A 26,801-nucleotide genomic window follows, 5' to 3' on the forward strand; every position below is an offset into this window, starting at 1 on the left:
CGCTAAAACTGACGAATATGTCGAAAATATCCTAAAATTTCATCTGAAAGTGTTCAGACTTTTGTGAGATAGGACTCGGAAGAAAGACCTTCTCAGGAAATGTGAAAGCTAAATCGAAATTATGACGAAATTTTTATTAATTCAAAGTTACAGAGCTAATGGTAGCGTTACGAAAATATCTAACCGTGGCGTGCTTAGCTGGTTCTAATTAAGTCAGTGAAAATCTACATAGAACATTCAAAAATAACTCCAGTGTAATAAGAGTCTTTGAATACCACACATTCTATTTTAAGGAAGAGGGAGCACCACATACAAAAAATAACTTTCAAGTTCGCTTCAAATTGAAGGAATTATAATAAATTCTGAAAATATTGAAGCAATGGTCTAAAAGGTAGTTTTCTTAGTCGATTCCCGCAGCTCCCTGAAAAGTTGAGCTGTTAATTTTATGGATAATAGTTTTTCAGATCCTTGAGAATTCAATTTTAATGGTTTTATGTTCTACTTGTACATGCACATCTACGTACATTTTATTCATTGAAGTATTTGAATTCGTTATAAGTTACAGCAATGAGAAAAATATTGCTTGAAAGTACTTCGTATAATATAATTGTGCATCGCAATCTGAAGTGTTTTTAATAAAAAGTTTTGTGTACTTAAGAAGAAATTATTTCTAATTATAAAAGCTCATTGGCAAACTGTATGCACAGTGCACTGTAAGAATTACTTTGCATTTTCTTTCTATCAAAAGCTTTACGTTCCCCCTTTGGCTTTATTGAGAGATTAAATTGTTAAAGTCAAATAATTGCGAAACTTTTAAAGAGGAACAGTTAATGTAATCCATTATAACAAAATGATTCCGCTAATAAATGAACGTCTCACGATAGTCTTTTAAAACCAAATTCAAACCCAAATCATTTATCATACGAAGCGACTAAGCCATCACAACGCTGATTTATTTATCACTTCATAAGTCTCAAGCTAAACAAATCCTTTCCAGCGATTAAGCACATAAAAAAAATCTTCAAATCTGAAACACAACAGTTCTCTATATCATATGCTATCACGGAAATCCCACCAAAATTAATGAATTCTTAAGTTAATTTATTGACATAATTTACATTCTAATGAATCGTATACATCCATCAATGTAACCTCTCGCTGCTTATACACAAATACGTACACTTCTCATCTGCGAATGAATCTTTCATATCTGTGCTGCTTATTGAATCAATATACAAAAGAAAGCGAAGGTTTTTGCTGGAGATAAATTTAAATGATAATGGAAAATCGTTTAGCGGAAGAATGTATTTGTATTGCCGAGTATATTAATTAACTTTCGTATTGTGTATGTGTGGAAAATGAATTTAATTTAATCGAAAAATGTAAATTAAATCAGTGAAATACAATTAATACATACAAGACATCTTCCAGGTTGCGTAATAGGGTGCAGAAATTTTGTAAAATATTTTAGTTTTTTTAAGGCTCAACCGAAAGTTTACTCAGTAAGTCCGTCAGATCATTTTATAGATGAATTTTTTTTTCCAAACTTTCATTTAGTTCTGCGCTAGATTGATTTTTGATTTCTTCGTTTTCGATCTTCGTCACATGTATCGGTTGGTTGGTTCAGTGTACGTAAAGAGTTGGGTCTCCAGACTTCCCAGATTATTTATCAAAAAAGGCGAAAATATTTTTCGAGATCGTGACTGAGTGTCAAAGTTCCCGGTGGTGATCTTGCGACTAGCACCATAGACAATTTTAGTTAGCTAGCTCTAGATTTGCAAGTATAACGACCTCAATGCAAAACTCTTTCATCAAAATGTCTTCTACATGATCAAGCATTGCATATTTGATATCGTTGTAAAGCTGAGACTTCAGGCTATAACATGAGCTACCACGCTGAGGTAAATTACTCATACCAGTAAGGTATGGAAGTGGCCAAATTTCGCCGAAGGTAGTCTAAAAGTGCAATTTCTGAAAAGGTAACAGAAAACTTCGATTTAAAAACAATTTGTTTGCTGTTCGAAAGGGTTTGCAAAACTAGTCTGGGATCACTATTTACAGGCTTCCTCGGTTGGTTCGTAAATGAGATATTTGTCTTTCAACATGGTGAAATTTTGACTTTCAGCTGTTATTGCTCCATGAAGAAATTATCGAGAGCAATAATTTGTACACAGTAAACCTTAGAATTTGTCGCTCTACCAATTCCAATGTAAATCTTCAGTCCTCACTGTAACGCAAGCCCTGGCTGACGCTTTTGCTGGTTCTCAGAAACAGCTCTGGGGATTTTTCTAAAACTTGTTTACTTGAACAGCCCTTCCCTCCCCCAACTCGCTTATGAAAAAAACCGGGTTGGAAACTTAAAAGTTTATTTAAAATTCGTTCAAACACACCGTGAAACCTGTATTCGCTGAGCTCGATGCGTAGACCTCTCTTCCCTCTCTAAAAAATTTGGGGAGGGATTCTCGAGAAAAGCAGCCAATTGAAATCGGACTCATTTTCCAGTGGAATTTTTTATGTGCCCAGAAAGGTATTCGACCCTAGAAGCTATGAAGAATTTTTGAAAGTGATTTTGGCTTCTAGGGTTGAAGAATTCCACTGGAAAATGAGTCCGATTTCGATTGGCTGTTTTTCAAAAGAATCCATCCTCGTAAAACCGATACATCCTCATGCGTAAGCTCGTTGACAGGCAGATTTATGTAAATTTGAAATGAGGAGTGAATTTATAAAATCCAGGAATCGATCAACCAGATTGAGATATTTCAAGTAGTTGTCCCACGTAATTCGAACAACTTCATTTTCTTTCGGTTTATTTGTGAGAGGTTGTATTCAGCAATCAATGCGGGAATGGAAGTTTTTTTTCCAGAATTTTTAAAATCCAATTTCCATGCGACACGTCCCAGTAACTTTCTCTAATATTAAATTTGATTAATATTATTCGAAATGCATAAAGTTTCGAAGGGACTTACTGCAAAGTAAGTGAATTTCATAGAAAGTATAAGTAGCAGTTTCATTCATGTTTTATGTATCTAGATTCTAACACAGACATTATATTACTGTGATATGCAAAATGCCAACATCAAATAAAGTGTCATTCAAATTGTCGTAACTTTGAACGGAACTACTCTTCCACTTCCAAAGATAAACTTTCAATTTAATTTTTGAAAAATTTCAGGCGTGCTAATATGCCATACAGACTTTTCAGAGCGTAAGAACCGTGCGTTTCTATAATAGTTGTTTTATATTCATATTCATGTTGAAAACTTTATCAAGGCACAGACGTTAACATAATTTGGCATAGGTTACATTGAAATCAATTCACTAACAACACAAACGAATCTTAATTCAAATTTAATTTTATTCTTTTCCCCGTCGTGTTGTTTGTGTTTCATTTGTTGAAAATTTATTTAGACGAATGGTAGCAACAACTTATCTGCAAAACTATCGATAAGCTGACTTCGACAACATGAAATTATGTAATGGAGGAATTCTGTTAAATGTTTACCAAAGTTTTGGAATCACTTTGTGTGCTTAGCGTGATAGTTAAAGGAAACTCATTGAATGAGATAATAATTGGCAGACTCGTAAATTGAATATTATGTTCTGTGATGACTGCGTTTCTCTTTAACTTATGCTAAATATAGGACAGTCTCATTACACACCAATTAATAGTAAAATTGACAATTTATAGTTATTGCGTCAATTGTTATGTCTTTAATTACAGGCAACGCTTTTACCTCTATACTATAAGAAACTTACGTCACGAAACGTTTTAATGAAACCTGAAAAGAAAATTGAACTCGAATTTGTATTTCACTATGCTACGATAATTATGTACTTAGTACTCGCTCGTAATTTTTCATTATCATCTTAAAAGCTCGTCTTCATAATGCAAAAGAATAGAGATAGAAACTGGCAAAATGTCTTGTGTGACTGGCGAATAATGTTTCGCATGTAATGGCATGTAAAGCTCACTTAATTAATACGTGCGTCTTATAGAATTATTCTGAGCTGATATGGAACTGATGGATTTACTTTATTACATATGACAGGCGAAAGGGTGTTCGCATTTCGAAGCTTGTTGTGATAGTTAGTGCGTGAAATGATGGTAATCCTGTACTTTATTTGCATTATCACGAAATTTACTAAAACATGTACGGTATAGTGATATGAGGCGAATTATAGGGAACAACCAGGAAGACGTGTATTTGAAACTGAAATTAATTTACAAAATTTAAATCAGAAATCATGTACCGTGATTGTTATTGGATTGTAGGGTAGCCAAACAAGGTAAGAAGGATTTAAAATAAAAAACGTGTGTCGCTCGCATGCGTGGAGTTTGCGATGTGAAAAAAAGCAAATGCGTTACCCGTGAATTAAAGATTTGTCGCCTGAAATAACTCCTTTTTCTGGTGGAGGGAGAGGATAGCCAAGAGCGATATGTCATGTTGGAAGTATATAGGAAAACATATGGTGGAGCGATAGTGGCAGAGGACTCTTATGATATTAACTTAAAGGCCATTTTGTAGAGTTACTTTCTATTAAAATGTGCGAAGAATGAAGACCATAAATCAACTGATCCCACAAAACTCTTCAGGTGGTAATAGTGACGCAGTTTCAACTCAACATCCAAAACACTTGATATCACTTGATGCCGTTACTCTACATTTCTCTTATTTCTCTAATTTCACTCTTTCTTTGCGTTTTTCTTTTGAGAGAAAAACTCGATCTATAATTTCGTATGTAATTTCAAATGGTTAATGAGAGAAATCTGAAAACCAAGAAAAACAGCTTGGATACGAAATTAAGATTTTTTACTTTGCAAAACCGTACAAAGATAAACTGTTCAAAAAAATGCGTCACATATTGTATTGAAGTGTAGTTTCATTTGTATTTGTACGGAATGTCTTGAGGATATTGAACACTGGGAAAAATTTTAATCTTCGCCCCTATATAAAATTTCTTGATCTTCGCGTTGTTGGTTTTTTTTATGCGCGAGGAACTGCGTCACGAAATGTGCAACCTCTACGTTCATAATGCAATGATAATAAATGGAATCATTTCTCCAGAGAGCAATGATGTGTGATACATTTGAGTGTGTTCTTCCTTCTACGTTACGTACATGCGTGCGTACAAGAAATAACAAGAAACAAGCAACATTGAACGTACAATTGGATGTACACAACTCTCAACTTTTGAAAAAGAAAAAGAAAAAAAGAATTGCAAATTATTACACACATATTTGCCATATATTCAAATTTCAATCGAAATGAATGATCTGTTCGCATAAATATATGTTCGTATACCTCTGCTATCTTCCACTCCCGGGAACAATACTGAATTCGTAAAATAATATCGAATATTTCCTAACATGTAGAAATCATAAATCGGGTTGGTGTGTGTGTATATACCGTGCATTATATAGGTATATATCATTGTGGAATGATATATTGAAATCTGTTTCTTCTTTGTTTTATTTTTGGCTCGAAACAATACGACGATATTCGTTTCCATTATTATGAATGATGAGATTAGAGAAAAGGAAAAAAGAAAATTGCCCGTGGAAGGATGTATATTGTGGATAATAACTTTGGAGAGTCACTTGAATAAGGGAAAAAAATCTGGTTTAAAAGCAAAAATATGATAAACTTGTAATGTGTGCGGCATTAAATATTGGAGATTTATGGAAGAAGACAAGCGATGTATTGCTACAAAGACTACGATCTTAACAACATTCGAAAATTGGATTTGTTTTAGGAACTTTATTCATCTTCAAAACTAATAAAATTGTGAAACTGATGCTTCAAAACGTAATTGGATTTAAAGACGTATTTACAAGCTGGTGATAAAATTAATTAAATTTACTAATTTAGTTGAAAGGGCCTTGACTTCCCCTGAATCTATAGTAGCGCGCTAGAATATTAGATTAATCACTAACAACTAGTGACTGAGGTAATTTTCTACATTAAATATATGTGAATAGCGTGAATAGTGTCACACCCGATTGCAGTAGTTCCAGTTGAGTTTAACCAAAAAGTTTCTGATTATATACAAATTCTTAAAGAAAAACAGATGCTTGTTCAAGTTATGATTATTTAGATCCTTTGCTATACATATAAAGGCGGCTAAAGATATAGGTATTCATAAATAAAATACGTCTGTGTACAATCTGTATACACAAAACATTTCGCACCCTAAATTTTTCTATGCATAAATTAGCCATTAACCCAAATATATATCATCGTGATCGTGTATAAAATTTCACAAATCGGAGCTTAACGTTTAATGGTTGTACAAAAGGATATTTCGCATCCATTAAAAAAAACCGTGCATCAAATCCGTGGAAAAAATTCTTATCATCAACAATGTCAGAAATGAATAGAACGAAAATGTTTCGGATTGTTAAAGGTATTTTGTCATTTATTTATTTCCCCACCGGAAATTACGTTATAATATTTTTCTGTAAAATTGGAGAACCAGAAGAAAGATTTATTTTTCTTCAGTCAGACAGAAATGATACCTGACTTATATACGAAGTAGATTGGTTGCTGTAACTTTTTTTAAATTTAAGTTTTCAACGAGTTGTTTCGAGTAGAATGACAAGAGCAGACTGCTATTTGATTAGTATATTGGTAAAAGGTTTTCTCTGCTAGATACCTCAATATTCGAGACTAAATTTTACGAATTTTCACCAACTTTAATTAAATTGCACCTATTTTCACCAAATTTCACACCAACTTTACATAAATTTAACTAAGTTTGACGCAATTTTTGACTAAATTTCACTACTTTCTCGAAATTCACTAAATTTTAAACAAATTTTGCCAAATTTCACAACCAATTACACTAAGTTTCACATAAATTTCAACAATTTTCTCTAAATGTCACCAATTTTCACTAATATTAGCCCCTGTGGAATCTACAGAATATGATTTGATTGAACCAATAGATGAACAAAAAATTTGAACAAAGAACAATAGTGGCTATCATTATCATTGAACGTATAGGTTTCGCCTGTTGAAATCGTTTATTCATTTGTAGGAAATGAATTATTTGATGTTTTCCTCCTCGCTTTCTTTTAGTTGTAAATACATATATTGAGTGAAATTGAGTATTTTGTTTCATTATTTTCATTTTTAGCACGTTAATAAAATCGATAAACAGACAGATGCTGGCGAGTGTATACTTTTATTTCTCTTTCAGGACCTCGAGTTCTTCCCATCCTTATTCCCCTACTTAGGTTTATCTTTCTCTATTTTTGTTTGCTTGTTGTACGTTGTGTGATTTTGTTTACATGGTTCGTTGCGCTATTTTTCATCGCAACGTTAAAACTCCTTCAGTAATTTAGTCCTGGAGAATATTGATCAATTCTCATTTAACAGACCGATATGCAGTATCCTAGACCATCTCAAATCTGAAACTTTGATCTGTTATCGAGTGCGATGAATGTATGAAACTTTTGTTATAAATGAGTAGACTTGACCTGAAATGCTTGTCGTATTTATGCTAAAGAAAGCATATCGTTTAAAGTAAAACACTAAGCAAAACTTCAAAGTTTTATTCGGCAATAAATTTTTCTTCTACATGCCTTAAAAGTCACAAGACAAACAACGTACATCTTATGATAATTGAAAGCATAGTTTTCCACATAAACGTTTCCTTTCGTATCGGACCAACTTTATCTTCTGTCTTGTCTTCTTCTCCTAATTTCTTTTTCCATGGAATACGAAAATTACAAATTTCTCGGTTCGAGTGTTCTACTTTATTTGAAAAAGTTTTTCTTGTATGTTCACTTGTTTGCACCGGAGCATCAAATTTATTAAAGGATGTGAAGTGCCAGTAGCTCTTTACTGAATGCACTCAAAATTGGGTAATTTTGTTCCTTTATGATTTTTTGTTTGTTCTTTGATGTTTCATTTCATATAACTGCACAAAAGTTTATCGTACTTTTTGGATGAAATTCACGAGGAAATTTAATACTCTGGTGTCATTTACTCTGAAATTCTAATCAAACTTCGACGGAAAGATTCGCAAAATAAGAACAAGTTCTCAAAACACAAACATACTTTGTTGTGCAAATAAATATTTTGTTGTCTGCATCATGAGAAGGAGGAATACGAAACTGATTTTATTTTTATAAATTCTTCCCACTTTGAAAACTAATATTTCTCCATTCTTTCAACCAATGAACAGCACAAATAAAGCACCAAAGCATTTCGCTTAAACTTTGTGTTGATAAAAACGAAAATCAATTTAAACCAGGAACTAACACTTTCCATCGTAAATTCCGTATTATCTACCCCACTAAATGAATAAAGAAAACTTCACTTAAAAAAACTTGACTTTACACTTTTCACCTCTTAACGAAAACCTCAAGGTGACCATTTATTTCCATTACATAAAGAGTAAGTTTACCGAAGTACAAACGTAAAGCTAAATAAACCGAACGACTTTTAGAGAGCGCTTTTAAAGTTTTAAATGAATATTCAATTCAAAGTATTTTAGATTCGAGATAAACGAATTTATTCCGTTGCATTTATCGCTGTACAATCGCACAGTTTGTGATGAATGGAACATGGAACTAACCAAATAACTGAAAAAAAAAAATTCCACTGAAACATTGATATCAGTAACTTGTTCCATTAATAAATGCGAGCATGAATTTCAAACAAAATTTTGAAAATCTGCACAAACCGGATTAGCTGGGGGAAAAAACGTTTGTGATTCATTATTCGTTTTAATCTAAAAAAAATATCACTTTGACCATTACAGTAACGCATACGAATGGGAAATATGCATCTGTCAATAGTCGTAGCTCTAGTCCGGAAAGGAAGAATTTCAGTTAAGATAAATCAATAAATGTGACAGCATTCAGTGAGTGATATTTGAAATAAAATGTTACTCCTTTCCGCGTAGGTATTTTTGTACAATGAATTTGCTAAATTTTTCCTTAGAGTCAAGCTTTTTCAAAGCTTTTTTTAACGAATCTGAAAACTCAAATTAAATTTTATTATTGGTCGTCTTGTTTGTGTTTCATTTTTCGAAAAGTTATTTAGACGAATGGTAGCAACAACTTATCTGCAAAACTATCGATAAGCTGACTTCGACAACATGAAATTATGTAGTGACGATGGAGAAATTCTGTTAAATGTTTACCAAAGTTTTGGAATCACTTTGTGTGCTGAGCGTGATAGTTAAAGGAAACTCATTGAATGAGATAATAATTGGCAGACTCGTAAATTGAATATTATGTGGCTGCGTTTCGCTTTAAATTATGTTAAATGTAGGAAAGTCTCTTTACATATTAATTAATAGTAAAATTGACAATTTATAGTTATTGCGTCAATTAACATGAAACATTGTTATGTCTTTAATTACCATAATTACAGGCAACGCTTTACCTCTCTACTATAAGAAACTTACGTCACGAAACGTTTTAATGAAACCTGATGTAAATTGAACTCGAATTTTGTATTTCACTATGCTACGATAATTATGTACTTAGTACTCGCTCGTAATTTTTCCTTTTCATCTTAAAAGCTCGTCTTCATAATGTAAAAGAATAGAGAGAATGTTCTTCCAAACTGGCAAAATGTCTTGTGTGACTGGCGAATAATGTTTCGTATGTAAATCTCACTTAATTAGTACATACGTGCGTCTTATACAAAATATTTTGTATTGAATTTTTTGATTCCCTTAATAAGATGAGGTTAAGGGAATCAAATAATTGTTCGCTCAATACGAAATATTTTCTAAAATTGTGATCACTGTCAACTGGCTATTCAAAGGCGGCTCACAATTGTGGTTTTAAGCAACAAGCTTTGGAAACGGTTATTTTGACAAGTGTAGAGTTTGCATATGTTGCATATCCGAGCCGAAGGCTATTCAGTTTTGGATTTTGGATTTTTAGAAATTTATTTGGAGGCATTCCTCGACTATTTAAGTAAAGTCCAGGGTGCTGAAAGTTGGCAAGCCGCAATTAATTTCAATGTGTTAATGTCCTTCCATACATTTGAATAACGATTCAGAAATTGGTTTTTCATACAATTTTGTACGTTTTTATGATATGGCGCGAAAGCTGCTACTTATCTGCTACCGTGATTGACTGTCATGCGTAGTGATTGCTGACTATCATTCGTGATAGCTGAATATAAATAACCGACAAAGTCAAATTTCATCAAAGTAATCTTTTTCGATTGATTGAACTTGCAACAGTGGAAAATACTGTTTTTCTGGAATAACTTCCAGATCCTTAATCCCACATAGTAATTCCACAAAATATTAGTAATTGGTTGATAACTACTCAAGCAAAAAATTGGGACAATCAATTCCGTTTTTCATAACATTTCATACAACCTTTGGGACAAACATTTTAGGTTATTTTCCGGCAAAGGACCCTGACTTACAGTCAAGGGAATTATAAGTTGACGTAAAACTTGAAAATATAAGGTACCTTTGCACTGCATATACTTTGTATGTAGAGGATACTTATAATTTATTTTTCAAATTCTACCTTCCTAATCTTCCCAATGAAAACGCAAACAAATATACTATTGGCTACCATTCATATTTCGTTTAGGTTTGTTTATGAGAAATCCATAAAGAGCTCCTCTTTTCATCCGTACCGTTGGTTGTTGCCTATAAAGTAGTAGCTAAAAACAGTGATTTCTGTTCTAAAATTCTTTAAAAGCATCGATTTCATTGAATAAACAAACCAACAAGAATATGGAAATTTCATACTTTTACATTCCATTTCCATTGAACAAGATACAATATGCATGGGAAATAATATAAATTCGAGGTAAAGGATTATTGGATTTGCCATTCAATCGATTTTTGAAGAGCCATCTGAAAATGGATCAGAATTTATTTTGTGGAAATGTTATTCGGTTCGTTTTAACCTGCACGTGTATTACACATGTATACTAGGTATGGCAGTTACTACAAAACATTTTCTTTGCTATCCAAATAAGACTGCAAAAAGTTTATTTTTAAGTTTCCTTAGATGTTAAAATTAGGTGACTTTCCACAGTCAATTTATTTAACACGTAACAAATGGCAGGCATATGACCTGTAGTATTATCGGGTCTATTACTTCCATCGATCAAAGCATTTTTACTCAGTTGATTTTAAATCTTCTACTTAAATTTTTTCAACATGCATTTTACTATATAAAGGGCCATATTACCCAGAGCTTGTCATTATTTTTGTCGTCGTTATCGATAACAGATGAATGACAGGTTAAAGGTAAAAACTCAATTGATATTTGCCAAACGTAAGAATTGCACATTCCACAATCTATAATAATCTATGAAAAAGCTCTCGCAACTTACACATCATAAAAATTAGGATTTACATCTATAATGTATACAGAAGCACCTTTAGCAAAATGTATTCAACTGAAGTGTTGGCAAATGAATTCAATGTTTAATTAAATTTACCGACAAGGCATCTATATTTCCGAAGACCTCCAATGCTCTCCAATTAATTTTATAATTGCATGCATACACACACGGTCATACAATATGTAGAAAGATGCACAGATGCACTTTCAACACTCGACACTCTAATTCAATATTCTATTTTTAACCATACATCGATTGCTTCACAATGTATTTTATGGGTGACGCAATTAAGATGAGTTATTGAGATGAAAGCGCAACTCCTTCAAGCGATGAATTGAATTGATGTAGCACACACACATCACAATATAATGCTGCAATTCATTCTCCTCATCTATATGTTAATTTGACTGAGATGATAATTACAAGTTAATTTAAACCAATGAATTTCAAATTTATTGTAACTTGGTGCAGATATTAGAACGATAAGCAAATATTCAATGCATAGAAGCCAGATATTAATGAATGGTAATTTGACTACAATCTTGACATGACGTTGATACACCCAAGGAAGTGATTTAAATTTTGCAATCAGCAGATGGATCTCCTTCTCCTTACAATTTGTAACTTCTGTACAATACAAGAGTATCGTTTGGATTGATGTAAACTAAATCATTTAATTGATATTTTGGTCTTCATTATCAGCAGCGACACAGCATTCACAATTCAGTGTTTCCGAGTATTCATCCCGCAAATTTTAATTAATTACACATAATCATCTTGAATACCATTTCGCCACGAATCTCATATGAATATGAACGGTTTGCTCATGTCGAATGATAATATCACATACAATCCACTCTTCGCTGCCAGCCAGAAAACCCAGCACAATGCCGAACAGGGTATATAATGCTACAAACGTTCTAATAGACACACTGGATTTTAAGTTTATTATTTCGAAATAGTCTTTAATTTACCCAGCTCCGAAATGACTATGCGAAAATCTCAATGTAAAAGGATTTGTAAAAGGTAAAGAGTAAAATTTATGATGGCATATGTGTTTCGCTTTTGTCTCCACTCACCCTCAACCTCATATAGATACCAACCATGAATATACGGAGATAACAATGTTTGATAATGTTTGTATTTCTTATAACGGGAAAGACTTAAATTGCTTGGCACGGGATATATTTTCCTCCATACTAATGGAAAATTTAATTACTTAACCATTTTATGTTGCTCTTTCCATATATTTATAAGAATATTTTACTCTTCTTCCAGTATAGTTGCCACATATTCAAATGCGAGGTTGTTAGATATTTAAATTAATCGTCTTAAGTTTCATTATAATTATTATATTTCAAAGTCTTTTGATTTATGGGTTTGGAACTAATATAATGAGAGATTATTTATTTCACAAAGGAGTAGAAGGTCCATTCAATGTGACGGAAATAATACCTGAATGTGGTGTTGGGTTGATTTCCTTTACAGTCAGTTGTATACGAAATTGTTTGATGTGGTTGTTATTTCTTTAGACAGATCTTAATTCCTTGTCTTTGCCAAAGAATCTTTGGTAGTCTTTTAGTTAACAAGAAAACATAGAAAAAACTTTCAACTTTATCGTACTGTTCTGCACATGCAAAAAGTGCCAATTTGTTTCTCATGCTCTTCGCTGTTCTACTCTCTCATTAACATTTCAAACATGTCACATCACTGATATTCATCTGTTATCGATAACGGCGACAAAAATAATGACAAGCTCTGAGTAATACGGTACTTTATGTAGTAAAATGCATGTTAAAAAAAATTGAAGTACAAGATTTGAAGTCAACAGATAAAAATTGCTGTAGATTAGATTAGATTAGGATTTTGGTAGTGTTCAGTCGAACGACGTGGATCGGTTATCCTTTGTACCTTTCTCACGTTGCCTTGGTTTGTTGCAACGAAAATGAAATTACAAAAACTAACAAAGCTTGCGAATGAAAATAAACACAAATTAAAATTAAAATACTGGACAATGTCGTTTCTTTAAGAAAATCGGGTCCAGAACTACCGTAATTTGCATAACGTACTTAGTGAAAATTTAAACAAAAGAATGCAAATTGCGGCAGAGAAGTCAATCGTTAAAAGCCTGAAGTAACCGGGAGAATGGTCTACAATCAATGGAAGTAATAGACCCGATAATAATTCTGGTCACATGTCTGTAACAGGTTAATAGCAGGTTATGCACATCTGTGGAAAATGTTTATTTTGAAGATTTGGAAGCGTGGTATTTAATCGAAATACTTTTTTTGAACAGAGGTGCACAAACACAAACAATTTTTCTTTGGTACAGTGTAGCTTTGCCAAAGAAAAATCGTTTGTACTTCCATTTGTGTTGAACAATTGGACATTCCGTTTCTGTTCGAAAAATTTGATGTTTTTTGTTTCGTCGAGAAAAACTGTAAATCACACCTCGCTCCGCTCTGACCACAAACATAGCTATTGTTGGAATTTCCTATTTTCTCCCCTCGAAAAGCAAATTACGTAAATGTTGTGTACGGTAGAATTTAGGCAATTTTGCGAGTTGTAGCCCGAACGAAGTGAACGTATACAGATTTTCGTGCTATGGAACCAAATTAGGAGATGTGGCGAATTGATTTTATTGATGCAAAGCTGATAGCTTATAGAAAACTGAGCTAATAGCTAGTTGTTAACAGTAATTTAAAACCAAAACATTTCATGAGCTGGAGTGCTTTTTTACATACCAAATGGGTGTAACTACGAAGTCGAAAATTTGTTAGCAAACACGTGATGCGTTACGTAGTTACGTTAAATTTCTGCACGTGAAAATACAAAATTTAGCTCAGCTTAAGGATTAAATTAGTTATTCTGCTTTTAATGCATGTGCATATTGTGCATACGTTCCATGTGATGTGCATTCTCGTTTTCAATTAAAATACTTCGAATTAAAACAATCCATCGCCAGTAAAAATCATTGCAACTGAAACTTTTAGTTTTATTATGTAAAGCCTTTGGCAGCAAACCAGGGTAGAATCCGCTGAGCAGATTACACTGAAAGGAATTGTGGATTATTCGATTATAACGAGCTAGATAAATTGAAAATGTTTTTCGTATTAATCACACTATTTAACAATTGTCATGATATTGACTATCACCAGTTCGTTTGCACGTAGCATGGATCATTTGATATTGAAGCTTTCCATCAGAGAAATTCGTTTATCTTATTCGCATCACAAATTCATATCCATTCCTATCACGTCCATTTATCAAACCCGAAAAAAATATCAATAAAGGCCACACTAACACTGCTACTATCCGCTTCCATATTTTCAAAATACAAAAAAAACGTTGTCATTTATACTGACGACACATAACTCCGGCCAAACGCAGCTCAATGATGGTAAACGATGTGGATCAAAGAAATTGATAAACCGTTTGTGAAAATTGTTTTTTGTATTTGTTCGATGCTCGGAATAAAATTCTGTTTTCCAATAAAAAAATTATTATGGGTCGTACCACGACAAAAGAGTTATGTATTTCTGATACACAGTTTTTTATCGAAATATAATCGCCACCAAATGAGACAATAATTCATTCTCCGATTTGTCGTAAAAATTTATTTTCCATCTCTGCAGACAGTAAACTGGTGGCAAGAGATTGGTTTTTTTAAGACGTTAATACCGAGATGTTATCAGGCTAGAAATGTTTGCCGGTTGCGTTAACATTAAGTTTAATCGATTGATTTATTATAAAACGGCGAAATGAAGCTGTTAGATGGAGTGGCACACATAGTGACGTACATCTGTAACTACAAGGGGAAATGAATAGTATATTATGTCACTAGGACCAAAAATGTACATTTTTAACCCAAGTAAACGTTTTAACCACCATGGTCAAAAATTAAACCTTTTTGGTCCGAATAAAAGTCATATTTCGAACAAAAATTGACAAAGCCTAAGTATGGTTTCCACGGAACAAATAACACTGTGAGAGAACAAGCTGTCAAGTAAACAATGCAAAAATAGGTTATGGAATTTGTTTATGTACTGTCCGTTTGACAAGCGGATCGCCACGGTTCAGCAGTGGGTTTCGAACATTTGTTTTTTACAGATTCAAGATTGTTTTTACGAAGGTTACGCTGATTATACTTTGTGAAAAAGGCCAATACCTTGCAAATATGTCACATCGTGTACAGAATTTGACACTGCAATATCTGCAACATAAAAAATATAAATGTTCGAAACCCACTGAAACCCCGTGCTTCCATCTACGTAATATATACATACTAGATGAGCCAATCTTAATCTATTGAAAAAAAAATCAATTTTGTCTATCACACGGGGTGCTTTTTTGGTAAGTGGAAATCAAGCCTTAGACTATAAATTGGGAAAAACTGTTATCGTTTTGGCTCACTATTTGCTGTGCCGTTTTCGGTCGTTTTGAATATAAGTGTCAGAGTAAGAAACCCACTCTGTTCTTCAGCAATGTTGAAAGCGAATTTCATAAATTATTATCCGTTCGGCAGTCGTTTAAAAGTTCACAATAATCACAACCAAGTTTCCCAGTTAAAGTTCCACTCGAGTGTCGGATGAGAGTGAGATCTATATCATTCACTTAAAATTTAAATCCAACAATGAAGTAACTCTCATGGGCGAATATTTTTGTTTCTACGTAGAAACAATATAGCCGGTGAGCGCATATCCTTTCAAAAATATTATCACTCGTACAAATATCGTATATACAAGTGGTCGTTTTACTCGAACTGAAAGACAAATATTTTTCTCAGACAAGGAAAATTATTCATGAAAATATGCAACTCATGGGATGAATCCAATTTTCTTGGTTGTTTAACATTTTGGGAAAGTTTTCGTTTTGTTGTCTTTGGAGATGTAGTACATGGAAATATGGAAAAGGTACAATTTTTGCTTGCATCCATATTTCAATTTATTTGAGTGGTTCCATAGGAAATGCATATCGCTTCACTTATGCAAATGCATTTATGGGTTTTCAGAGAGTAAAAGTAATCGAAACAACCGAGAACGGGCACCATTTTCAATCTATTTTGTAGCTTGTACATGGAAAATTGTATAACTTTGAGTACATTTTATTTGCCATTTAAAATGAATTGGATTTTTATGTTAAAAGAAATGGATAAATGATTCAACAAGATTCGGAGTTTTTCATGTACTCTGACTCTGACGATTCAATCTATTTTTTTTTGTACGGAGCGAAAGTAGACCAGTGTAAATAGCCACAATACAAACAACACACACTCTACGGCAGAGTCGAGATTTTGCTTGATTTTTGCAATTGGTTCCGGGTGGTTCCCGTGGTCCAATCGAAAAGTGATGTATAGAAGGTGCCCCTTATTTTTGATAATGAACAAGTCGTCAATACATCATTTTGTCCAAAAACTTCAAATTTAGCCGATATAATTTTGGGTCATTTTGACTCTGCCGCTATTATCCGTAGAGTGTGTGTTGTTCGTATTGAGGCTATTTAGACCAGTGCATTGAAATTCGCAATTGAATTCTCTTTCTTAACCGAAGGTTTTCTTTCTCAACGCAAAATAAACGTAGAAAATGGTCGTACTTGCCAGAACCGACAGTGGAACGCAATTTCTAACTCAAAATGCCGAATCAACCAATGGATATTAATGGCCAAAGTTTGGTAAAGAAAGCAAAAATATTTTCCGGAATCACATTGGATTAACTCAAACAATAAAGATCTCTCGTTTACCTAATTCACATTGATTTACGACTGCGACCATTTTCTCAGAAGAAATATAAATGGGAAATTCAAGGCAAATCTGACTTTAGCTGTGCCTTTTATTGATCTCAATGAATTATTAGATTATTTTGTTTAATCGCTGCAATAGATCTTTTACGCCAGTCAAGTAATTCATCCAACAATTTTATTGTACGAAAAATAAAAGTTTTTCAATTACCTGCTAGAATGAAGACGACGAATATAAGTCATTCATGAAGAAAAAGAAAATAAATTTTCTCTCCGGAGAAAGATTTCCCATTTTAATATTTTTAAACTGTTCGTTCGTACAACACCACAACTGTGCATTTATGCGATGATTTCTTCCATTGTTCTTGAACAAAATATATTTATGCCATCACCATAAATTCCCTCGAATATAACAGCAATTACGCTGCTATGCAAATTACCATAATTTAATTAAAGGAAAAAACTATTTCCTCGCACCGCCATTTTAAAAAATAAAGTTTTCCTCCACTAACAAAAATAACATTTCTTCAGGCGGCGATGGTGGGTGGTGGTAAGGAATTAATATTTCAACTAATATGTGTACAAGCATCCGAGATGGAAATTTTTTAAACTAATTTTCTGTTTCCGCATTTTTTTGGTGCTGCAGAAAGAAAATTTACAATTTTCAGTTAGGAAAACGAAATGTTGTTAGTTTAGCCCGGAAAACATATACATAACGCCGAGCTTTCTTCGGATATATTATATTATGAGCACTACATGGTAATGGTAGTGCATATGCTGAAATGAATAGACCGAATTACTGTCATCATAACATCATTTGAATTACTAATTTCAAATTGTTCCACTTTCAAGTCGATGACCACATCACATATGTATTCGATGTAGATAAATTTACTCATGAAACCATGATGATAACGATTAGTCAGATAAAATTCTAAAGCTGACGATAAATTAGAATAAATCGCTGAAATGGTCGGACAATTAAAATAAACATTTTGTGCTGGCATCGATCGATATATCTAAAATGGAAACAATTTCAACAAGCGTTGTTTCATAATCAAATGCTTTTTGCACCAAATATTGTGTGGTGAAGTGGTGAACTGATAATCGATTGATAATCCAATATAATATTAGGTTTTTAGCCTATGCAATATTCAAAAATTGCTAGCCTGGGATTTGAATTGCGGTTTCTAATTTTAAAGTATTCACATATTGTTAATGGATTAATGGCCGGGGTTAACGAGTGGTTTCGTTTTATTTATTTCGTTAATTGTTTGTGAAAGATAAACTTATTTGCGAACAAAAATAAAATGCCGCGAGCTGATGGAAAAAATCTAAAAACATTTCGGTTTTAAGGTAAAGGTAAGGTAAAGCCATGCAACATGACACTAGTAGTTATTAGACATCTTTTACCTTCAGAGGGATTCTTTTGAAAAAGAGTCTTCCGAAATTGGACCGATCTTTTAAAGGAAACATTTTTATGTGCCTATACCCCAGTATCCAAAACCATTTTTTGAAATTTTTGTAATACTAGCGATGCGAAAATCCTTATTTTGTCCACTCAGAAGCGTTGTTAAAATGACGTTTTCTTGTCATTCTGAAAGGTGCCATTTTAGGTGAGAAAATATTGAAAGTGGACAAAAATGAGGATTTTCCAAAAATGCAAGCATGAAAAACGTTGAGTTCACCTCACTACGCTCTGGCCGCAAACTTTCGCTCTTGGTGTAATTTCCTATTTTCTACCCTTGGTTAACAAATAACTATTTCCGGCCACTGTGTCGTCAGTGGGAGGTGACCGAAATCTGAAAATTGCAATTTTCTTTAATATTATCTCCCACGAGGAACATGACCAACCATGGTATCATTGGATAGCTGAGGTCATGTAGTTTCACATGTTTAATGTGTCTTAACGATGCCATCAGTTGAACTTTGGAGGGTGCCGTAGCTTTGCTTTAACAACTTTCGATGTAAAAAACGTCTGCTTGTGTGTTTTAGGCCTACGCCAACTAAATTTGATCTTGAATTTACGAAATTTAAATCTGGCAATATGAAATTGATCCAATTTAACACAAATATTAAGCGCATTTTGTTCTCAGAACCAGCTTTCAGAGGTATAGATTGAAAAACATCTTACCGGTGGAGAAACACCTCGACATGAAAAGTTGTATACTCGTATCTGTTGTGGACGGTTGATTTTAGGCACTTTCGCTTGTCACTCTCCCACACTTCGTTCCTGAAGTCCACCACACATATTTTTATTGCAGAGGAACCAGGACCTAATATTTGTCAAAAGTTTCACAAAGTCTCACAAATTTTGACAAATGTTTAACAATTTTTTGTGAAACATTTGTTAAACATTTGTGAATCTTTTGACAAATATTAGGCCCTGAGAGGAACCGCTCAAAACTTACAGAAATAGTTAAGATCTTACCCATATTTTCAACCGCTCATATCTCCGTGTGGATGAAATTTAAACACAATGAGACCTTATATAGTTTTGTTCCAATTATCTGTAAACCCGAACTTTGACAACACGAACGACAACGGTTTCATCCACAGAGATTACAGACAGAGTCAAAAAATTTCTTTGTAAATTTTTCTTTAAAATTTTCATCAATCTGAAAGTTGAGGATGAAGTTTGACTTTTCGAAATGACCTTGGAGCAAACCTAGGCCCCGAAAGTAAATGTATCAGTAACCTAATGACTCTCTTCACGAGTGTGCACCTCGAGATATTTATCTTACAAACTAGCACTGTGTCCCGGCCTTCGGCCGGGTCGTACTGGCCCCAGGAGTGTTTGACGTAGGCATCAGTCGACTATAAATTTTCCAAATAATCGGTACAATATAATGTTTTATCGATAGTCGATATATATTGACAGATAGTCCACATTTACTTATTAACTGTCATTTTTTACTGATTGTCAGTCGATTTTTATCGATTCATGATAACGTTCGATTGCTTGACTTTTTGAAAATATCGATAATCGATTCTAAGGCGATAATCGATTCTAAGGCAATAAACGATATTTTATCAATCGAAAGGATTGATGAACACGCCTTGTTTAGCATTACAAAGAAAGTTATATCGGTTTTTACAAAATGTCTTAGTATTTTTGAGGCTCAGCCGGAAATTCACTCAGCTGGTCCGTTTGATTATTTTATGGACGAAAAGTTTTTAAATATTTGAATCATATTATGCTGCCGCCAGATCGATTGTTGAAAATTTCGTCGTTTTAGCCTTCGTCTTAGATGACTTTTTATATCACATGGCCACCCTTCATTGCAGAAGTCAGCCTCTTTTCCGTTGGACATAGGTTTCATTCTCATGGCTAACCTCTCATCCGAAAGGTCAGCTACGTCACTGTTTGGCGCTTGGATTTTATACGTAAAGATACAAGATAGATAGATCAGCACTGTTACCGGTCTGCAGCTTCGTACATTTTTGAGAAAGGATTCTGGTGGAAAGATATCATCAAAAGTAAAAGGCATCACTTAGCTGAAATTACAACACCTATCCGAAATTTTGATAAACTGCAGGCTCTTCTAAGCGCTATTCACATTTTAGAAATAGGGTTTTTATAAAAAGATATCGAAAATAAAATACTAAAAATTCTTAGTCTAAAGTTCACTGGAAAGAAACTATGACAAGTGAATCTCAAGAATTTGGTGTTCGCAAATAAAACAAAATCGATATTTGAGTAATTGTATTCAATAGCGAAAAATTAAAACCGATAATTCTAAAATAAGAAAATAAGAATTATTAGCAAAAATTAAAGAGTTGAACATAAGTGATCGCTGAGTGTCATTTGGATTGTAAATGTAACTTCTTATAATTCCCAGACTGTAGCGATTACTTTTTATGCGTTCAGGAGATCAATTCTTTATTTTTTGTGATCAATTCTTAATTTCTTTTTGTGAAAATGTTATTAAATATCGATCAGTTTAAAGGCATACCTATTCGATATATGCGCCATCCTTAGATCACGTTATACGAAACGTTATTCAATAGACAGTTTGCGCAAATGACGTATAAGTTATACGTCGACTTATAAATCCCAACTTATAAGTTATAGTTATAAGTCAGATGGCTATAAGTCATAAGTTATAAGTTGCTACTTATAAAGTAAAAGTTATAAGTTTATAAGTCTATACGTCGCGTCAGATGGTTATAAGTAGAATGGTCTCGCACTAGAACGATGTTTAGACATGAGTGAGAGTGATATACAAACCATCGAAAAGTGAGCTGTAGCTGTAAACAGGATAAGAAACATCATATTTCGATGGTATTCTAAAGAACTGTTTCAAGAACTTTATTTCTGAGGTCAAATCACAAAAAGATTTTTCCAGATCCACCGGTTCAACCACTTCATTTCTCTAGAACTTAATGATTGTAAGGGGGCTTTCATGTTCTTTTGGGTAGTATTCTAGATTTTTTAGAATCATTGAGATGGGTGCTGGTTAGTTCCTACAATTTCGTCTTTTACTCATGCGTAAACATTGTTCTAGAGCGAGACTATTTCACTTATAAGCATCTGACATATAGACTTATGAACTTATAAATTTTACTTTATAAGTAGCAACTTATAACTTATGACATATAGCCATCTGACTAATAACTTATAACATCAATACTTAAACTTATAAGTTGGGATTTATAAGTCGACGTATAAGTTATACGTCATTTGCGCAAACTGTCTAATGCCATATTTCGAAAACTGCATCTAAATCTCATACGGTTTTTCAAACTCGGCCTCAGATTTTCGAAATATAGCATTGAAGACCGTTTTTCAAAGTCGCCTTCGACGACCTAGCACGCTGATCCATCACATGTTGATTTAAAAAAACGGCTTTGGAGGGCTGAAGGTGACTTCTCGGAAGCTTATTTTGAAGAAAAGTCTACAAGGGCTGAACGGCTGATCCGCTGGATGTCGATTTACAAAAATGCCTCATAGGGTTGACCAGCTGATCCGTCGGAGGTCGATTTTGAAACATGGCCTCGTAGGGCTGACCAGCTGATCCGTGGGATGTCGATTTTGAAAAACGGTCTCGTACGGCTCACCAACGAATCCGTCGGAGGTCGATTTTGAAAAACGGCCTCGGATGGCTCACCGGCTGGTCCGCCTGACGTCGATTTTGAAAAACGGCCTCGGAGGACTTTCCATTTGATCAGTTGGAGGCTGGGTGCTCCGAGGTGCACCCAGGTGCACCGAGATGCTCCGTGATCCACCGAGCGGCGTCGTAGTGCACCGACGTTGGGTTTTATATGTATAAGAAGATATGTTTTCGCTATCGATCACCTACCACCAGCCGCACAAGCATCGAGAAAACTTTTTGAAAGTGGTTTTTGCTTCGATGGACCAGAATCTCTCTAGGAAGATGCAAAAATGGAAAATGTGTCCGTTTTCGATGTTCTATTTCTTCTTTTTTTTTTTTAAATATTTCTACAATATAGGAACATACTAACTACTATCACCATCGTTTTCCTGTGTGAGATATTTTATAATTTTTTTTGAAAACGTTAATAATGAGACCGTAAAGCATAAAGGGACTTATGCATTTTTCCACGCTACCAATTTTAATTTGCAAAACTTATATTCCCAGCTACCTGCAGTCGCAAATTATGTTCAGATTGTCCATGTCCGATGCTCAAGCGAGAAAAAAGTTTTTATTTTAATGTTTAACGCAAATTAAAAAGGAAAATTTATGGTGGTCACGACGCTGTAGTCACAACAAATAAAATTGAAAATAATTGAGCATACACCGTGACTGTGTGTGTAAATAAAAGGCATAAATAAAAACTACTGCTGAAATTACAACTTTCAGTTCTATGGTGGCCTAGTGCAGTTTATGTGTAAAATGATTTAATTTTTCTGTATACGTGAGAGTGTATTGGTGAGCTATGATATGAATCGGTCGGTAGGGAAAGTAAACGGTCGAGAAGGAAAGTAACGGTTGGGAAGGAAAGCACCAACACACTCTCACTATTACAGAAAAATATCTTTCAAAATACCCCAATACACACTCGATGTGTGTTTTCGCTTGGGCTTCGCCCGCGCGTGCACACACATCTTGTGTGTATTGGGGTATGTTGAAATATACTATTTATGTTTTCTCTTTCAATTTAATTCGTTTAGCCATTCACGGACTGTAGTATACTATAATCACGAAACAACAAAACCCTCATTGTACATTCATCACAATGAAATGAATATTTTCTCGCAACCACAATTCATTGTTATTAATTGTTGTTGGTAAAAAAAGAGTTCATTTTTCGCCGAGGCGAGGGTAGTTCCTTCACTATTTTTTGGCCTTGTCAACATCACATCCGCAATGATGATTAACAAAACGTAACAAGAATATTCACTTGCAAACGAAAATCCCATTCTAATGGAGGTCTCGAATACGAAAGTGGTCATTGATGGAACTTTTTCCTCGCTTTTTGTTTTTCCTGATGAAGTTTTCTTTCTCCTCGGTTTTTTTGTTGTTGTTGAGTGAAAACACATTATACTTTCGGAGAATGTCATAATTTGTTGCTTGTGTTGCTTATCTGCAAAAAATACGATATAAGTAACTAGGCCCCACCACTTGGGTGGGTCATTTCCCTTGACTGACTATCAATACTTTCAATAATTCCAGTCCCAGTTGTCTTACCATTTTTAAAAAATCTGTTGTTTTGAAAAACACAAAATTATAGTCAGATGAAAAAGCCTCTTAGTCTCTTTGCTACATCATCACAACGCTTTTAAAATGGCATATTTCTTGCCTACCTCTTGAATAAATTAAACTCGTGTGAATTACGGCCCTCGCTTCGCTCTGGCCGCAAAGTTCACACTCGTTCAAATATTCATAAGCCTAAGCATGGAAAATAGGAAATTATAACACGATGTGATCAGGAGAGGCATTTTTGAGTATGTTATACAACTGAGAAGAATACAAACAAACAATACTTACAACGATTGAATATTGTCTCCTAAAAAGCGCAATGAGTGGAAGGTCTAGCGAAGTACGTTTACCTCCTGATATGAGTCTCCTATATAGTCTACTAAAGGCGCTGAAAAGGTGGCGTATTTCTTGCCTACCTCTAAAAAAATTCTTTTTAAGAATACGGATTTCACGCAAAAATTGTCGTATATCCCAGATTACTAGTCCAATTAAATTCCAATGTTCGAGTTTAACCACATGAATTACGCTACTGGTCGAAATTGATTTTTGAAGCCTCTGAGAATTACTCGAGCTATCGGTTTCTCAAGCAAGCAAGCAAAAACTCTTTTGGGAAGTACTTCTTAATTGTTAGACCAGAAATCCAGAATTTCACAACTCGTCAAATAAGAAATTTTTCTGGAAATCCGTTGCAAAAATGTCGTGGTATAACAAGTTATGTTTACAATTACTCCAAACTCACTACTCCAATATCATTCTCTGTCAATTAAAACAAAAAAATTGAAAATCGGGTAAAAATTACTCAAGTAATCGCGCGGTAACAAGAGAAAGCGTCTGTGTAGAATTTCTCCCATCTCGTTGTTCGAACATTATCCATCTGCAAACTCAGCCTCAAGAGTTTCAATCTACGTCGATTAAGACAAAATCTTTGAAAATCGGATAAGAATTATGGAAGTTATCGCGGTAACAAGTAAAAAATTCTCTTGAGAATTACTCCCATCTCATTACTTCAATATTGCCCATCTACGAACTTAACCTCATAATTTTCATTCTCCGTCGATTAAAACCAAAATTTTGAAAATCAGTAAAGAATTACTCGAGTTATCGAGTCCACAAGAAAAAGCGTCTGTGTAGAATTCCTCCCATCTCGTTGTTCTAACATTATCCATCTGCAAACTCAACCTCAAGAATTTCAATCTTCGTCGAATAACACAAACAATTTGAAAATCTGATAAGAATTAGTGAAGTTATCGCGGTAACAAGGAATAAAATTCTCTTGAGAATTACTCCCATCTCATTACCCCAATATTGTCCATCTACGAACTTAACCTCATGATTTTCATTCTCCGTCGATTAAAACCAAAATTTTGCAAATCGGTAAAGAATTACTCGAGTTATCGAGTCCACAAGTGTACGGACGTTTTCTGTATTTAACGTTTTTTGCCAATGTAGAACATTTTCAAAATATCAAAGTGAACTTAGCGTTACGGACATTTAAGGGTATTTTCTTTCATAAGACCCTGACTTTCAGTCAAGGGAATAATTTTCATGTTTGCGGCCAGAAAATACGTCATTACGGGCTCGCCCAGCTGTGTCACATTACAAGACGGAAGTATGTAAAGCACTGTACTGTCTTACTGTGGAGTTTGTTGTTTTGACGTCAAACGGTCCCCGTTTCCAGCTAGGTCTTCAAACTCTCCATACGTATTAGAAACAAATATCCCAAATAAACAGTAATAAACTATTCGACTGTCAACCATTTGAAAATAACGAAATGGGTATCCCCCTTTCAACCAACTCTTAATTGGGAAACTTTGAGAGCACAGTAGGATGGCATAATACACAGCACAGCAGGGACTATTTTTGAGAAATTCTTTGAGAAATTCTTGAGAAATTCTTTGAGAAATCTTTGAGAAATTTTTGAGAAATTTTTTATATTTTTGAGAAATTTGAGAATTTTGAGAAATTTGAGAAATTTTTGAGAAATTCTTTGAGAAATAATTGAGAAATAATTGAGAAATTTTGAGAAATTCGATTTCTCAAAATAGTCCCTGCAGCACAGTGCTGTGGATAATGTTATTATGATATACGTAACACATACGTCCACTGTAATTCGATTACATACAGTGCAATGGATTTGTTAGTAGAAAATGGAGAAAAGGCAGCCCACTACACCAGCCATATGTAGACGGAAAACCAAGACTGCATGACTTTTCGAATTTTCAGTGCTGGTAATCATTAGACCTTGTTTTCGTTTATGTAATCTTGTTGTCTATCTTTGAATTTCTCTTCATGTGAAATTAAGGGCAATTAGTACAGCGCTGAAATATAGTCTTCATTTAGGCGTTTAAATGAACTATTTTCAGTGTTGCCACAATGTGTTGATATTTCTTTTTGGAATAAAGTGCTTATATCATACGCTTTAAGACGCATCGAGACAGCCTATATATATTGTATATTGTTTTTCTCCCAAATTTAGGCTATACTTTAGCAGTGTGTCGATTTGCCTAAAGTGGAATCTTCACCTGTCTACATAGTCTACATTTCGTAGCAAGAATGCTTTATTTTTGGTGATAATTTTGCTCTCGTATCTTTTTGGAATACTAAAAACATAGTTTGGTGTTGAAATGTTTTAGCTTTGAATGAAGAATGGGCACGTTTGTGGTTAACTTAAGTCAGAGAAAACACAATAGTTCACGAAAATGTACACAGATTTCGAGTTTTATCTAGGTTACATCACCACAGACATTTCTACTCTTTATTTAAAGCTAACACATTTCAACAACAAACGTTGTTCTTACTTTTTCCAAAAAGCATACGAATCCAAAGTTATCACCAAAAATAAAACATTTTTGCGCCCAAATGTAGGCTACTTTGCCGAAGATTTCTCTTAAAAATCGATTAGTTTTAAATTGGCAGACTGCATTTCAGCGTGACACTTTCTACTCGTCAAGTCAAGGAAAAATGCTATTTTGACAATGTTGAAGCGCATAAAAATCTTGATAAAAATTTCTTTTCGAAAGTTTTAATTAAAATAAATTCAGGTGGTTTCTGTCCTCAA

General features: G+C 33.9%; 1 long non-coding RNA gene across 1 annotated transcript; it reads left to right on the top strand.

Annotated features, from left to right (window-relative positions):
• Positions 1–1,681: 1,681 nt before the first annotated feature.
• Positions 1,682–22,414, top strand: LOC119083229. The gene is made up of 3 exons (XR_005088824.1): positions 1,682–1,715; positions 20,921–20,923; positions 22,404–22,414. It is a non-coding gene; the product is annotated as an uncharacterized LOC119083229 (long non-coding RNA).
• The last annotated feature ends 4,387 nt before the right edge of the window (positions 22,415–26,801 follow it).

The sequence above is a fragment of the Bradysia coprophila genome, unplaced genomic scaffold (genome assembly GCF_014529535.1).
Source record: "Bradysia coprophila strain Holo2 unplaced genomic scaffold, BU_Bcop_v1 contig_583, whole genome shotgun sequence".
Lineage (NCBI taxonomy): Eukaryota > Metazoa > Arthropoda > Insecta > Diptera > Sciaridae > Bradysia > Bradysia coprophila.